The 18,173-nt window shown below is 37.2% G+C and overlaps 1 pseudogene; it reads right to left on the reverse strand.

The window, feature by feature from the left end:
• Positions 1–12,844: 12,844 nt before the first annotated feature.
• LOC132280394 (small nucleolar RNA R71) lies at positions 12,845–12,942 on the reverse strand (annotated as a pseudogene).
• Between the last annotated feature and the right edge of the window lie 5,231 nt (positions 12,943–18,173).

Consider the following 18,173-nt stretch of genomic DNA (forward strand, 5'->3'; position numbering starts at 1 on the left):
TAATTTAAATAAATTAAATAATTAAATAAATAGTTAAATTAAAACAACTCATTACATGAAGCACATAAACAAAACAAGAAAATATAAACAAGTCACACCATACCAATAAAATCAACACATCAATAATTCAATCAGTAGTCAAACACACACACAACAATCATCATATCAATCATGATATATAATTTTAATTAAAATAAGACAATTAATTTAAGCACTCAATTTAAATAAAACAAATCATTTCAAAATAAAATAAAAATAATTAATCCCAATTAAATCAAACAAATCATTTCAAAGTAAAAAAAAATTAATTAATCCCAATTAATAAATCCTTTAAAATATCGGGGTATTACATTCTTCCCCCTTAACAAAAGAAATTCCGTCCTCGGAATTCACGAATCCATGAAATGAAAACTTTGATTATTTAATTTCAAATTTTAATGTTCCCTTAATCCGTGTGGTAACCCATCCACACATACTCATAATTAGCAGGCATATCTCATAATTTATTAAGAATATACCTAGCTAATCTAAGCTCGTTGAATTCATTTGCAACTTAATTTCACCAACTTATATGTGTTGAGAAAATATCTCCATTACTGTATTTTCTTGCAACAAAACACATAAAAACTTCTTTACATACATGGTGCAAAATACATATTTATATCCTTGCCAACAATAGGCTATTGCTTAATAAATAAAACATAAATCATTATATAGTGATGTGATAACCTCCTTTCCTTTCTAATCAACATTACTTCCCCTTTGGGATACAATTTGAGTAAATATCCAATTGTCCATATTATCTAGGACTCCTTTTTGCGGCATGTACTTGATATAACGAATAAACCACTTTGTCATTTAACTAGTGACGTCCCCAATGGAAATAAACTTCCCTTATAACATGGGTATTCCTACACTATTATTCATAGAAATATCTCCCCTCGGCCACTTTAATATGGAAAGTGACTGCACAACACTAATGATCTCTGTAGATCACACCTAATAATGAATATACCAGATACTTTAGAAGTAATGATGGCTATTGCCACTATCATTCCATCTTGACATTCTATATTCTGACATGCCTTGCCCTGTAGTCTACATACCTCAATAATTATATATCTCTAATTAGCTAATTCCATATTTATATAATTGATAAATATAAGTACACACTAGAAACTCTCACTGGACTAAGGCAGTCTCAACCGGATAGTGGGTATCTCATGCAAAACGCACACAAAGGTGGTCACGAGTCCTCCTTCTACCAGGGTCCACATATCCTTAAATCTAGCTACCCATCTCAATCGGCAATATACGCCTCCATCCTAACTACTGCTCTTGAGACTCAAGCTCATATCGTGGCATATATCTATACATATATAAAATCTATTCTATCCAAATATAAAAGTAAACTATCCAACCATATTATTTTAATGGCATGACATCCAACTATTTCGTTGACCTGACACGAATAAGTAGGACTTAACTCTATGGTTAATCCATTCCCTTATAAATATAAATAAGTAAGACTTAACTATTCCGTTAATTCATCCCTAAAAGACACAAATAGGGAGGACTTAACTTTTCTGTTAATCCGTTTCTAAAATACACAAATATGTAGGACTTAACTTTTCCGTTAATCCGTCCCTAAAATAAAAAAATAGGTAGGACTTAACTTTTCCGTTAATCCGTCCCTAAAATAAACAAATAGGTAGGACTTAACTTTTTCTTTAATCCGTCCCTAAAATGCCCCCATATTATTTTAATGGTGCATAAATCTATAAAATCCATAATTGATGCAACATATATAATTATACATCAAATAATCCAGAAGTAAGTATAATAAAAATCCGATAAAGATGTGATTATATTATATGCCAATACATGATTAAAATCACATAAATATACATTGAAATTACTAGAATCATATTAAGCAACTAAATCTTTCATTCACAACATGTAAGTTAATTAAAATTCCATATTGTTCAAGTCCTTAGCATATTAATGTATATTATGCATTCTGAGATTTTAACTAGCTTATTTCAACCATTTAAATAACATAATTTGATCTAAATAACCTTGTTGTGGTTGCTGTCACGTTGCACCAAAAGTTTGCAAGATATGAACTAAGAGTGTGAATGTGTAATGTGGTCAAGTTTTAAATTTATAAAAGCCACTACTACCTCTAACTAAAAATATAGCTAGGGTGAGTAGGGATGGTCCCAAGGGATTGTGAGTGCCTTTGCAATGGAGACAATATATAGGGTTAGTAGGTCGAGTGATCAAAGGTTGGTTAGATTGATTGATTAAGCTATTATGCAAATGAAATTAAAGTAAACAAAATTCAATGATTAATAAAATAGAGAAAGATATAGAGGGGAGGACTTGGGGTACTTGATAAGCGCCGAATATTGTATATTCAAGCGCCCTAAATTGCATTAGTAAAGTCCGTTGTATGTTAATTTATGTAGATTATCTTCATTTCTATGTTTTTATGCATTTTCAGGTTCATTGGCCAAAATGGAACAAGAATAAGGCCTTGTGGAATCTTGAGCAACAAAAGGTGCCAATGCTGAATTCTGGCAGCAGTAGAACCTGGGCTTTGCTCGCCATTTTGACCTTCCAAACTCGAGAACTGGACTTCCCTCATAACATGAAAGATTTAGAGCTCTGAATTAGCTTTCTAAATCTTCAAACGGTTTGTCATTCGGAGCTCGGAGCAGAGAGTTATGGCCTTGTTACCAGAGGTGCGCAGAACTGCCTGGCAGCAATGAAATTCTGCCTTGATCTTCATTTTCGACCAACCATCCTTGAGAATTGGATCTCCACCAAAACATGAAATATTTAGAGCTCTGAATTAGCTTTCTAAATCTTCAAACGGTTCATCATTCGGAGTTCGGAGCGCAAAGTTATGGCTGTTTAACCGAAGTAGGTCTGGGCGGAGCAAGGCAAGAATGGAGCATTCTGCTCCAATTTCGAGTGCTCGAGCCCTTATTTCGAGTGCTCGAACTTAGGGCAGAATTGCATCCGGAAATGGCCCATTTTCAGCCACTTGCATCTTGGGTTCCTCAATTCTAATTTCCCTCTTTAATGGTTGGTTGGAGATGTTGGTTGGTGGGGGTTTCTAGAGCCTTATCTCTAGAAGATAAGAAAGGGAAGCCACACAATATGATTGAGCTTCATTTTACAAGATTAGAGGAGAGAGAAGAGAGAAAGGAGGGTGTGTTCTTGAAGCCAAAGGAAGGGAGCTCGAAAATGGCTTATTCTTCCAAGCTTCCTTCTTCCATTTTTGTATCCATGGATAACTAAACCTCCATCTAGGGAGGTGATGAAGCTCTCTCTTGTAAGCATGCTTTAATTTCATCTAATTTGGGGAATGATTCATGTACATGGTAGTTTCATGATTTAGAGCACTTACACTTGTTGTAATGGATTTCAATGCCTATAAATGATCATGTTGAGTTCTTATCTTATCTTAGATTTTATCCTCTCATGATTATATAACTTGCATCTTCATAGTGAGAATGGAAATGAAATTGTGAAATGGGTTTAAAGGCATGTTGTATGAGAAATTTGTTAATCCATAGCTTAAGACTTCCTTTTGATGGATTAATCTTGTATCTTGACTTCATGTGCTATTACCATAGTGATTAAGGGGTTTGATGGTCCCTAGCTTAGTGAGCATGTTATGGCTACACCCTAATCTAGGTAGTTCTAGCATGTGGCTCTTTGAGGGATTATACTTAAATCTTGATCCTATGATTTTCTTGAGGATAATGTAGCAATCTAGTATTACTACATATCATTGCCATGTAGTGAAATTGTTTCCCAAGTTAATAGAAATTTAGTATGTTTATAGGATTGGTGGTGAATTCACTTCCCTAGACCTCCTTTTCTAGACTTCTTCTTCTTAAATTCCTTGCATTTATTTCTTTAAGCACATTTCAATTCTAGTGACTAAGTGACAAACCAACAAAACTCTATATACCCCCTCATCATTCTAAAAGTAATCTAGACTCTTAGGTTGCCATAGACTAGCGCAGTCCCAGCGGTTCGACTTACCCGACCAATAGCCCTATTTTACAATGATTCGTGCTATTGCGAAGGTTGATGTATAGTTGATCAACCGATCAGTACTAGTGCTCACCTCTAAGCTTGACTTCACTAGACACTATCAATTGTATATTAATGGGGAAATTGACTTGTAACTTGTGTGTGTGTGTGTGTGTGACATTAACTGAAACTTGGCATGGATGGCAAATAAGCATAGATTGACAAGCCAAATCAAATAGGAAGCACATCCTATCAAATGAGACCAAAATCCATTCAATGAAACCATAATTTATGCACACACAACTATCTAGAAACATACACCTAATGCATTCATAAGTATGGAACACCAAGGAACAAGAGTAGATTGTCTACCTATCTATGAAGTTAAAGCAACTATATTAGATCTACACTAAAGACATGAAATTAAACTAAGTAAGCTAAAGGTGTGGTACAATCCATCAAGAAACAAGTGTGAACCATCAAATAAATTGCAAGAGTGTTCAATTAAGCTCTATGTTTTGACCATCTCTAGATTAACTTCATCCATACACATAGACATGCATAAACTCCACTAAATCTAGAGAAAAGCACATAAATCATCCATTCTAGCATATATAGACATTTGGTTAGAAATAGACAATCAATTGAAAGCATTAATCCATACACATCAAGTAGAAACCACAAGATATATATATAAGTCCAAGATCAAAACATTTGTTACAAATGAATCCCCAAAAATATACAAAGAACTAAGTTTAGGAACCAAACTTAGGGGCTACTCTAGCCCCAAGTACATGTCTAGCCACTCATTGAAGTAGTCATCCAACCCTCAAGGGCTATCTCCATGGTAGGAATGACCTCCTTCTTGATGGAAACCATAGAAGAATGGAAGAAGTCCCCAAAAATGTGTAAAGCTCTCTAATCTCTAGCCTCCTCTCCAAGATATGAGATATGATGAATTATGAATAACATATACTCTAAAAGTAGCTCTCAATCCTTATATAGGTAGGTCATATGTCACACCAATAGTCTGGATTCGTGCATCAAGGTCCCTCCAATGATTGCACCTTTTGCCAACTTTTAATGAGCTGGAATTTGTCTTTTTTTCGGACTTGAGGAAGTTCGATCGATCGAACTGTGTTGAGATCGATCGAACTTGGTTGAGATCCATCGAATGCTGTAGAGATTGATCATCCTTGGTGGCGCCTTTTTAAATAAAGACAAATCTCTGAGATATTTTGGGAAAGAGACAAAAGTGGTAGGTGGGGTGGTAGGTGTGGATAAGATAAGATTATTTGGATCGATTTGGGAAATGTTAGATCGATCGAACTTGTTGGATTCTTTTGGATAAGGACAAAGGCTTAGATCCATGTTGAACTGTTTAGATTGATGAACTTTCAATCGATTGAAGAAATACTGAGATCGAACATGCTGAATTTTCATACTTTACTTCATTTTGCTCCCACTTTGCTCATTTCTTCCATTCAGCTTGAGTTAACTTCTTTAATGCTCTTATTTGGCTGAATTGACTTATTTTTGGGATAAGCACCTGAAAAGGGCAATAACACGAAATTAGTCTAAAACAGGAAAGTAAGATAGATAAAGGTCCTAGAATACTCAAGCTTAAGTGGTTTAAATACGCACTTTTTAGTGCTCATCACACCCCAAATTTAAATATTGCTAGTCCCTAGCAATGAACTACGAAGTAAGGGAATGGAATGAACAACTATACAACTACGATTTAGAAAGCAATAAATGGATAACGACACTTTCGTAGGAAACACGATTGCATTTAGCATATGCAACAAGCCTTTTAAACCCCTAGGTTACCCCTAATAGACGAGTGAAGTCTCGTGAGGGTTTCCAGAAATGATACCCACAAACATTAAGCTTTTTCTCACTAAAAAGCATCAATATTGCAAACAAGCATTGGGAGAAACTACCTCAAGTATACAATTTTTCAACCCTTTCCAAGCAATCTCCCAAAATTTCAACATCAAGCAAACAAGTATGGTCCTCCAAGCATCAAGAAAATGATCATGCAAATCAAAACAACTCTAGAATCATTTTGAGTAGACTAGCATCAAATATGTTGCTATCTTAGCCAACTAAAGAAATGATCACATTCTTACCCTCAAACTAGCACACAAATCTAGTACCGATCATCAAGACAAAGAGTGGACATTTTATTAAAGCTTTATTCATCTAGGTGTGCTTACTCTTTTTACTCGATTTTTTTTTTTTTGCTAATCCTAAGGATCAAAGATGGAAGAATAGTGCAATGTGTTGATCTATTAAACTTTCTAGCGATCTATGAGGTCGAGCGTTAGGTCAATGACTCCCAAACCAGATGGCTTTAGGGCACTAGGTGTTCAAACACCCCTAAGGACTTACAAGCTCAAATCAACTAGGCTACAAATCGAAACAACTTCCATCTAATCATTTCCCACTTCTCACCTTTTGGGAGAAGTCCTCACTTTTTTATTGCTTTTGCAAATTTATTTATTTATTATTATTATTTTTAAGTAGAATGATTAACCTAGAGTTTGGGCCCTCCACCTTTCGGCGTGAGAAATTCAGTGCTTGATGAGGCTAGAATCCCGGCTACTCAATGAAAATGGTTTGTTATCCACTTTTATCAAGATGAAAGCTTTCAATGCACTACTAACCCAATTGGGATATAACCAATTCAATAATCAACAAAGCATGTACCCAACAAATGAATGCTAGTGTGTGCCTGTGCTAGAATCCTAGAGTGAATCTTAAAACACTCACAAAATCAGGATGATGTGGACCACAAACGCAAGTAAGATATCAATTTTTCAAAAAATTTACTCCTAAATGGCATCCACAAGGTATACAAGGAGTATTGGACTCTCAAGTCAAATAATTTTTAAATTTTAAGCAATATAGTCTTCAAAAGATCAAAATCATAATTAGTTATGGACCAATCATAGAAGATCCCTCAAATACACAAGTCATGCTCAAAATTTTGAATTGAACGCAAATACTGTAAATAATACCCATTACCCCCAAACTTAAATGGCATAGTGTCCTCAATGTGCAAAGAGAACAAAAGAAAGAGCATACCAGTGCGGCTATGGCAAAGAATGGCCAGGATAGAAGTATCCAAAGTGGGTGGTATAACCCCCCAAACTTGGGATTAACTGTGGTCCTGAAAAGATGGCACTAGGAGAAAAGCTGATCAGATAACAAAAGGGACAATAATGGTGCACAGTGGACATGCAAGTGTAAATAGGATAATAAATGAACTAATGAGAGAGGAAAAGGGTGGTCTTGAAAAATTTGGGCAGCACTCTTTCACTGAAGTCACTGGGATGCACCTGGAAATGGAGTTAGTCACAGACAGATATATCAATAGAAGAATATGACATCCAAAAGATCATGCATAAAATAGGAAAATAAAAATAGTATATGGCACATCACAGTAATAGGGCCGATAGACTGGTCGCAAAAATATCACAACAGTATTAAAAGAGCAGTAATGTATCACAGATATAATAGAATAATGAAAAAGAGGAATAGAGATCAGGCAGATGAGGTAGGGCGAGTGGGGCACGATCCCTTGATATCTCTGGATATGCCTTGCAGCGCAGCTAAGACATTGGAGCGGAGAGTAGTCACGTTCGTACTGAGAGATGCCACATCTGACCGAAGAGAGACAACTGTGTCCTCCATGGTTTGGATATGCTCTCCTAGGCTAGGTGTCTGAACTGGAGCCTCAGGTATGACTGGATCATGAAACTGTGGTACATCCTGAGCCTGCTCCGGAGAATGAACTGGCGACCCTGCCGGAGAGTGATGTGGTAACTCCTCTACTAGAAGCTCTTGCTCTAAGTCTATCTCCATATGTGCTGCAGCCGTCGGTGCGTCTGCTGGATTGTCTGCTGTTGTTGCGGCTGCTATTTCCTCCTCCTTAAGCACCGTAGCTGCTAGAACAGCGTCCTCCACCAAACTCTTGATAAGAGCATTGTAGCTCTTATTCCAATCCTTCTTGCCATAGTGGTAAACTCCTGTCTCTGGACGCTCATTTAGATGGAAAGGATAACGCTGATCTCAGAGGATCTGAGTGATAAGATGGTCAAATGGGAGGAAAGTGGCCCGCCTAGGCTTAGCCTTGCTAATGTAAGTCGAATACAATCTCATCATGACACTCCAGTAGAGTACCGGTGATGAGCGCTGAAAAGTGCGTATTTAAACCCCTTAAGCATAGGTATTCTAGAACCTTTATCTATCTTATTTTTCCATTTTGTATTGATTTCATGTTATTTCCATTTTCAGGTACTTATCCCCAAAATAAGCTAACTCAGCCAAATAAGAGCATAATTGAAGCAATTTTGGGATGAATCAAAGAAAGGAGCAAAGTAGAGCATAAGGAAGCAAAAGGTGGAATTTCAGCAACTTCGATCGATCTCAAGAAAAGTTTGATCGATCTAACTTTCATCGATCTCAGCACTTCAAGATAGATCCAGGCCATGATGTCATTTTCAGAGATCCCAAAAGTTCGATCGATCTAACATCATTCTCTGATCGATCGAACTTTCTTGTCCTGATCCACATGCCAGATTTTATCTAGCTGTACCACCCTACCAACCACTTTTGTCCTTTTTCCAAAAATATTTTCAAAATATCTCAGATTTATTTTTATCCAAAAAGGCGCTACCATTGAGGATCGATTTAACTTCAATTCGATAGATCTCAGCCATGTTCGATCGATCTCACCACAAGTTCGATCGATCGAGCTTCCCAAATCCTGAGAAAATCCAAATTCCAGCTCATTAAAAGTTGTCTCATATCCAATCATTAGAGGAATAATTGGTGTACTAGCCCAGCTCATTTGGGGTGATATTTGACCAACCTATATAAGGAATATGAGCCACTTTTACACATATACACATACTTAGAGATTTTGGAGAGAATTCTTAGGGAGGAAGCAAAGGAGGCTAGAGACACCATTGGAGACTCTTCATCAACCAAGGAACAGATTTCTTCCATGGAGCTTGCCCTTGAGGGTTGGAAGACATCATCCATGAGTGGCTAGATATCCTTTTGGGGCTAGAGTTAGCCTTAAGCATGCTTTCTACTTCTTGATTTATGTATTTTAAAGGGGATTTGTATTGTGATACTTGTTTTGATACTTTTATATATATAAATCTTGTTTATTCAATGATTTATATAGTTTAATGCTTCCAATTGATCATTTCATTCTATCCATATGTCTATGTATGCTAGAATAGATGCTCATTTGTTTGTCTCTATTTCTTGTGTTGTTGATGCATGTCTATGTGTATTAATGCTATAGATCTAGAGATTGTCAAGACATAGTGCTTAATGGCATGTTCTTGTAGTTTATTTGATGGTTCATACTCATTTCTTGATAGATTGTACCTCTCCCTTAGTTTAATTAGTTTAATTTCATGTCATTAGCTTAATTGTAGTGTAGTTGTAGTTTAGATGTTAAATAAGAGGACAATCCATGTTTGTTGTTGATGTTCCATACTTATGAAAGGAAGTAACATTTATCTCTAACCTTGTGATGTGTTTGGATTGTGAGCCTAAAGGAATGATTAATGGCTTAATTTGACATGTTATGCTATCCACCATGTTGTTTAGACAATATATGCTTAATTTGTCATCCATACTTGTTGGAACAACCACACACACACGCTTTGTTGCAATACATGTTTCTCCCCTCATTAATCATTCATTAAGGGTGTAGAAAAGCTATGCTTAGTGGTGATCTCTAAACCTCAAGATCTCTCTCTCTCTCTCTCTTTTATTCTCCTTATTGCATTATTATTTACTTTAGTTTAAATTGCATCTTAGTGTAATTCAACCACCAACCACTATTTTGATCACCTGACCTACTAACTCTAATCTTGATTCCTCAACCTAATACGACCCTCAATCCCTTGGGACGATCCATTCTCACTCATACTACATAGTATAGGTGTTAAGCGGTTTATAAATTTAAAGTATGATGCCCACTTGACACTAATTTCCAAACTCAAAGTGTTGCGCATTATTTGTGCACACGCTCAGGTCGCATCATAGTTTTTCTTTTGCATTCAAAATTTTAGTAATCAATGGGTCGCATCATAGTTGACAACCTGAAATAATTTGAACTGTTGTTTATTTTTTTAAAATTTATCAATCTTATTTCCAAAAATGTGAGAACTCGGGCAGAGCTGCAAGGAGACGGTTCTAGAGCCGAGTTCTGACCTTTTTGGGCTCTCAAAGCCTTGTATATATGAGCGATTAAATCATTTTTGTTTAGAGATCCATACTTTTACATTGTATTTTCTTTCTTCTCTTTAGTTTTTCTCTCTAGAAAGTTAAATATTAGGGTTAGAAGAAAAGAGGGAAGTGGAGGCACATATCAAGATCCATCTCTAGATCCACACACACTCTCTCTCTAGAGCTTCAAAGAAGAAGAAGAAGAAGATGGAGCCATGTTTGGAGCTTACCCTTGAGGGTTTCATGACCACATCCACCTCCTCCATGATTGGCTAGATCTACACTTAGGGCTTGGATGAGTCCTAAGTTTTGTGTAATCTAAACCCTTGTATTTCTATTTTTGGGGATCTATATATATTGTTGTGACTAGTGTTCTAGCCTTGTGAATTTCATAAATCTTGGTATATCTCTATGATTTCTATGGTTTAATTCTTCCTATTAATTTTCTAGTTTATTTACATGTCTATGTGTGATTAAATTGGGAATTATGTCTCAAATGATTCATATGGTTGAATTCTTCTTATTGATTCTTTTGCAATTATATGTTGTCTTATGTGTGATTATTTGAGAATTGATCTCTACACTAGTTTTTCTATATTAATTGCATGTCTATGTGTGGTTGATTGAGAATCTAGTGATGGCTAGACATGGGTTTTCATTAAATGGGTTTGTCAATTAATTTGATGGATTATTCTTACACTTGATGGGTTGTTCCACAATTTAATTCATGCTTGTAGGTAGGTAGACAATCTATACTTAATTTGATATTCCATAGCTTATTATTGCAAATTCTGTGATTCTCTAGATTGATGTGTGCTACAATTGTGACTAGTTTGATGGGTTATGCTTAGATTGGATGGGTTGTGCTACACTTAGTTTATTTGTTGGTTAGGTAGACAATTCATACATGAATTTGATGGTCCATGCTTAATATTGCAATGGGTAGTCGCATTTTATTCACAACAATGTATTCCCCATTAATGGAAAGCAAGTGGTTAATTACATGAGCTTAGTGGTGATTCCAACACCCTAAGACCTCTCCTCATATCTCTTAATTCCTTATCTCTCACTAGTTTACTTTACTTGCATTTTAATTTTATTGCACCTTAGTGTAATCAACCAATATCTCTCTTTGCAATCATTTGGTACATTAGAGTTGAAGTTAAATTCCAACACGTATAATCCCTTGGGACGATCCGTACTCACTTTTACTACGTTAGTAGTAGTGGTGGTAGTGGTTTTTATAAATTTAAACTTGACCTAAAAGGCTCTCCTTCAACCGCACATTCACTACATTATTTTGGCGTTCACAAGCGGCCTCGTCAAATTTTGGCGCCGTTGCCGGGGATTGATTGAAGGCAACGTCGTATTTGTGGAATCAATTAGGAATTAGTACTATTTTGATCGTGTCTTTACTTTGTTTTCAATTTTTGTTACTTATTGTGTTTGTTCTTGTTTGACTAGGAGCATTGGGCTGAGAAGGTGAACAAATGAGCATCCAAGCAAAGGAGCTAAGCAAGCAAAAAAAAAAAAAAAAAAAAAATAAGGCTAAAATCATAAAAAATTTGCTAAGCTAAAAGCTAAAAATTTGGAGTTGAAGTGCTAAAGGACCTTTGTGAGCTTTTTCTTACTCAAACCCTTAGTTAAATCGTCGGCCCGCGTGGAGGCTTGTATTTCAATTCTTAGTTAAATTGTGAGCTCTCGTGGAGGCATTGTATTGTTCTTTGCATATTTTTTAAAGCATGGGAGTATGGGAACATTGTTTGTGGAGGAAGTTTGTTGATTATTGACTTGTTATGAAGGTGAAATGTTTGTCATTATTTCTTGATTGTGTTGCATTGTGCATGCATGGTCGTAGATCATTGAGACCCATTATTCGAAACCCTTAGGGAAGAGGTAGTTCTAGTCAATCCATTTCATCAATGGAAGGACACAATGAGGACCATGTGGAGGACTTTGGTCACATAAACCAATAAGGTATGTTCCACCCTAATGTGTATCATGATAACATGCAAGTTCCATTAGGCATGCCAAGGCCATTTGTTCATCCACCACAACAACAAGGCCAAGTTCCATTGGGAATGCCAAGGCTAATTTATGTTCCACCACCTCCCATCATTTAAGGCAATCAAGGTGCCCATGTTGCACCTCCAATTGCTAATCATCCCCTTGCTTTAAGAGATCACTATATGCCTAATAAATATAATGCACCCACATGCATTTAATTGCCACCATTTAGAGCACACCACTATGAAATCAAGCCACAAACCATTCAAATGCTTCCTAACTATCATGGACTTCCAAGTGAAGAACCTTATAAGCATTTAGATGAGTTTCTTGAAGTATGTTCCACCGTGAAATATACAGACATGCCGGAAGAGGTCTTAAGGCTTAAACTTTTTCTATTCACCCTTAAAGACAAGACAAAATATTGGTTTAACAATCTTAGACCTTTTTTAATAACTTCTTAGGTAGAAATGCAACAAGAGTTCTTAAAGAAGTACTATTCGGTTTCTAAGACCAATGCCATGAGAACTTCAATTAGGAATTTTCACATGGGGATGGGGAAACATTTCATGAGGCATAGGAACGCTTTAATGAATTGCTTAGGAAGTGTCCACATCATGACATGCCCAAATGGTAATTAGTTCAATATTTCTTTGAGAGCTTATCGGATAATTACAAGGGCATGGTCGATGCTTCGATGGGTGGCTCTTACATTGATAGGCATGAGGATGATGTGCGGTGTCTTTATGAGAGCATGAGTGAAAATTCTTTGCATCATACCTTATTTTCGAAGAATGGTAGAAATTCTAGTAGTAGGAAAAGTGTTGGCTTACATCAAGTTAACCACTCCAATGAAATTGCCGCCGAGATGAAATCATTATCTCAAAGGTTTGCTCAATTTTTGATCAGCCAAAACTCGGCGAATCAAGTATCTTCCTTCCCTAACCATTCTCATCATGCATCTAATGAGACATGTATGACTTGTTCAAGTGTTTTACATTTTACTTCCAATTGTCCCCATAGACATGTGCAAGGTGAGCATCATGAACAAGTAAATGCAACATTTGTTAATCAAGGGAACAATCCTTATGGCAATCACTACAATCGAAGTTGGAGGAATCACCCGAATTTCTCTTGGAAAAACCAAGGGGAAGGCTCAAACCCTCCCCAAGGCGGTTTTCAAGGGAAATATATTCCACCTCCACTACAAAGCCAAGGTTCCCAAAGTTTTAGATTATCATACCAATCACAAGGAAACCAATTCTCTAATTCTCATTTTCCTAATCAACCATCATATTCCTAAGGAAATGTTAGAAGTCCCGCTTTTGAAGAGAAAGTTTTGACCGCTTTGGGCGCTTTAGAGGCAAACACACAATTACTTCATTCTCATTCTCAATCCATTGCAAAGCTAGAAACCCAAGTCGGGCAAATAACTAGTACTTTGAATGTAAGAGAGAAAGGGAAAATGCCTTTGAATGCCCCACCTAAGCAACAATGTGTTGTGGAGACTTATTCCTTATCGGAAGGTCGCACAATAGAGCATGTCAATGCGGTGACTACCTTGAGAAGTGGAAAGATTGTGGACAACCAAGTGGGTATGTCCAATAAAGAGAGTGAACAGGTGGAACCAAAAGATGACACCCTTCCCGTTTCATATCCTATTCCTCCTTTATTTTATGTGCATGACCATACAAATGAGAATATGTTGAAAAGTGATTTTGAAAAAAAAGATTTGCAAAATGATTTCAAAACTTCTTGTGTTGAAGAGACTTCAAAGAAAAATTCTAAAAAGGTTTTTAAGCCAAAAGCTCCATTCCCGAATGCCTTAAAAGGATCCATTTCAAATAACAAGCGAAAGACCAAAGTTAATGAAATTATGGAAGTGTTTAGGCGAGTAAAAGTCAATCTTCCACTTTTGGATGCAATCAAGCAAATTCCGGTTTATGCCAAGTTCTTAAAAGACTTGTGCACCCAAAAGAGGAAGAACAAAAGCCAAGCATCTAGAAAAGTGGTCTTAACCGAGTAAGTAAGCTTAATATTGCAGCATAACACTCTTCCAAAGTTTAAGGACCCCGGTTCACCTACTACTTCATGCATCATTGGTGATCATACCATTAATTGAGCTCTTCTTGACCTAGGAGCAAGTGTTAATCTTCTTTGATACTCGGTGTATGTCAAATTAGGCTTAGGAGACTTGAAACCGATGTTGGTAGTTTTACAACTTGCCGACCGATCCATCAAAAAGTCTAGGGGTATCATTGAGGATGTCTTGATTAAGATTGATAAGTTCTTCTTTCCCGTTGATTTTGTTGTTATTGACACAGAAACGGTCTCAAATCCTTAAAGCCAAATTCCCGTTATCCTTAGCCGTCATTTCTTGGCAACCGCGAATGCCAATGTTAATTGTAGGACGGGGATAATGAAGATTTCATTTGGCCACATGAAGGTAAAGTTGAATGTTTTTAATCCAACCCACAATTCATTTGACAAGCATGAAGAAGTGAATGTTGTATAGAAATGTCATGACATTAAAAGTGAAGGAATTGAGTTTCTGTGTGAGACCAAAGTTTCAAAAAGTCCATCTTCAACCTTGAAACCAAAGAAAGTTGTTTCAAAGTCTTGTTTTGAAAGGACGTGGAAGCCCAAAGATTGTCTTGACCAAGGACCAAAAACGTCTTTTGAGCTTAATCCAACAAGTTCCTTAAAGAACCATTTGTTGGGTGGAGTTCAAAGCATTTATCACCCATTGAGGAGGGGATGCACTATAAGATGTTTGATTCGGGCTAAAAGAGCTTAACTTCTTGCTAGAGACGTTAAAGACTAGCAAGACATTTCGTAGGGTGTCAAAACCCTATTCCTCCCTCATTTTTATCTTTAATTTCATTTCTTGTGAAGTCTAGATATTGGCTTTGGGTTCATATGCATTGCTAGGAACTGTGATTAGGATTGCATGCACTCTTATGTTAAAATTGAGCATTTTTCATAAGTTCGATCGATCTCAAAATGAGTTCGATGGATCGAACTTCCCACTTACATCAAACCTGCATCTAAATCACTCTCTGTCCAATGGTTCGAACAAAACCTACGTATTTCAGCTCTCTGTCCCATTGTTCGAGCTTGTTCCTAGATCGATCTAAACTTCTTCGATCGATACAACTTCATCTTGGATCGATCTGTAATTCCAACACTTAAAAAAAATTCCAACCTGCATCCACCTGCATCCAAAAGCCTCTCTGCCTCATCAATCGAACATTTCTTCAATTCTATACATTCTCGATCGATAAAAAATATTCTGTGATCGATCTTGGGGAGATCGATCTTTGTTCTTTGTTTTTCAATTTTGACTTTGTTTTAAAATTTCAAAAAATAAAAAATAAAAAATAAAAATATTTTATTATTTTTATTGTCATTTTTATTTTATATATATATATATATATATATATATATATACAAAAAATAAATAATAATAATAAAAAAAAATAATTTAAATAAATAAATATTTTTTAAAAATCCTAAAAATATTTTTACTTTTTATTTTATTTTATTTTTATTTTTAAAATTTTTATTTTTCAAAAATCCCAAAAGTACTTTGTCACTTAAGAGGAGAGAACGATGTCAGTTCGATCGATCGAACTTGCAAGGGAATGTTTTTAAAAATCGATTCAGGTCATTCGATCGATTCCATAAGAATCGATCTCAGACCCTCGTTCCCCCTCGCCGCTGCATCCCAACTCTTCTCCATCTCCAGCGAGACTTTGGCGAGTATCCCACGCGTCGAATCACTCTCTATCCTCTCGGATCTTGATTCGAATCTCACCCCCTTCGCATCTCCACTTCTCTCTTGATTCCGGTGAGATCCGAACCTCACCTCTTTGATTCAAGCTTAGATTTGATGCATATATGCTTTAAATGGTAGATCTAAGTTGTTTTCATGATGAATAACTCCATTGATGAAGCTTTGAGCTCTTTGTATATATATGTATAGATATGTATATATGTTTTTGTATTTTTGTGATTTTGATTTGATTTTTTTGGAATATGGGCCGAACCAAATGACCCAATTTGATGATTTGTTGTGTAAATGGGCCCACAACCATGTTCATGAAGGCCCCATGGCATCCACATCATAAATCTATGACTTTTCGAGTTCCACTTCACAGTTTGATCGTTCAAACTTTTTATTCGATCGATCTGTCACAGATCGTTCTCACTTATTCTTGATCGATCGAACTTGCGTCAATCTCACATTTTTGTGATTGATCGAACTTCACAGATTTGTTTCACACATCTCACACACCATCTCTTGTGTTTTATGCTATCTCATACATGCCCAATGCTTATGTTTTCCACATTGGATGCATTCTATACTTATATTGTCTAGCATGTTTCACATCATATCACTTATTCCTTGTTACTTGCATAGATTCATGTTTCTTATTTGTTTTGTCTATCCTATTTGACATATATGACTCTATGAACTGTGCTTTAATTCTTTATATCATCACTGACTTCCTTTGCAAGTTTTCCATTTATTTTGTAGGCTATAGCTAGGGTTAAGATTGTAGCTCGTGGACACTATCACGGTAGGGGTAGGTCGAGTTTAGATGACGAGGCCGGTCCATCTCATGCCCAGGAGCCCACTCCACCTCAGTCTCCCTTATCTGACAGCAAGTTACACTCTGACACTGAGGCTACATATATACCATCTCCACCACCACTGTCAGCTCAGCCAGCCCAGGAGCTAAACCGACCATTATATAGATACTCACGCCTTTCAGTGGCACATGAGTTGGTCTTTGACACAGACTTCTTTTCCCGATCGGTGCTTACCTGATCAGCGTATGATGATATTTTTCGGAGGGGCATCTAAACCATACTAGCCCCTATCTCATACCCAGTGTACCTGAGGTTGGTCCGGATGTTCTTCTAGAACCTCTGGCCTGCCCTGAGTAACCTGGCGGAGCTACGGACCACCATTGATGGCTACCCAATCCGCATCACTGTCGACACATTGTCCAGATCTTGCTAGTGTCCACACGTCTGCCCTCTAGAGCTACTGGACACATATCCCACTCTCTACAGGCCCACTTATGCAGACATGGCCGTTCTACTCACAGGTCACTATGCCGGTGGTGAGACCTATGCCACCCGGACCTATCTTCCAGATGACCTGCGGTTTTTTGACTCTGTCTTATTCTGTAACATTTTCATGGCTGGCCACAAGACACAGAGGTACGGCGACTATCTGACAACTCTGTACGCATTCTACACAGGGCATTGGTTATCTATCCCAAAGCTTATCTGGAGCGTCATGATGAAGTTGTATGTCTACCACATCAGCAAGGCCAAGCCCAAAAGGGCTAAGTATCTTCCATTTGGCCACCTCATCACCCAGATTCTACGAGACCAGCACTATCCCTTCCAGCCACGGGAGCAGACTATGTCTGGGGCCTATTCTTTCAAGAAGAAGGACTTGGATAAGAGCTATAACGCTTTTATCAAGAGTCTGCGGGATGATGCTGTAGAGGCAGAGGAGCAGGCGGTAGCAACAGCAGGCCCGGCAGCGGACGATATACCAGTCGATCTGGCTGTCATACACATGGACATTGATTTAGAGCAGCCTGCAGAGGACGCAAAGTAGCACTCTCTAGTTGGGTCACCCGTTCACGATGAAGAGCAGGCTTAGGATCATGATTTTACCGATCCAGCGACACATGAGGCTCCTGCTCACATACCCGACTTCGGAGAACGACTTCAGACTCTGGAGGATGCCATGGTATCTATCCACGCAGAAACTGTCTCCATTAAAGCTGACATTGCTTCCCTCCGCATAGATGTCATGACCGCATTCAGAG

The sequence above is a fragment of the Cornus florida genome, unplaced genomic scaffold, assembly GCF_030987335.1.
Source record: "Cornus florida cultivar Cherokee Brave unplaced genomic scaffold, ASM3098733v1 CherokeeBrave_3.0.0_Hap2_Chr10, whole genome shotgun sequence".
NCBI classification, from domain to species: Eukaryota; Viridiplantae; Streptophyta; class Magnoliopsida; order Cornales; family Cornaceae; genus Cornus; species Cornus florida.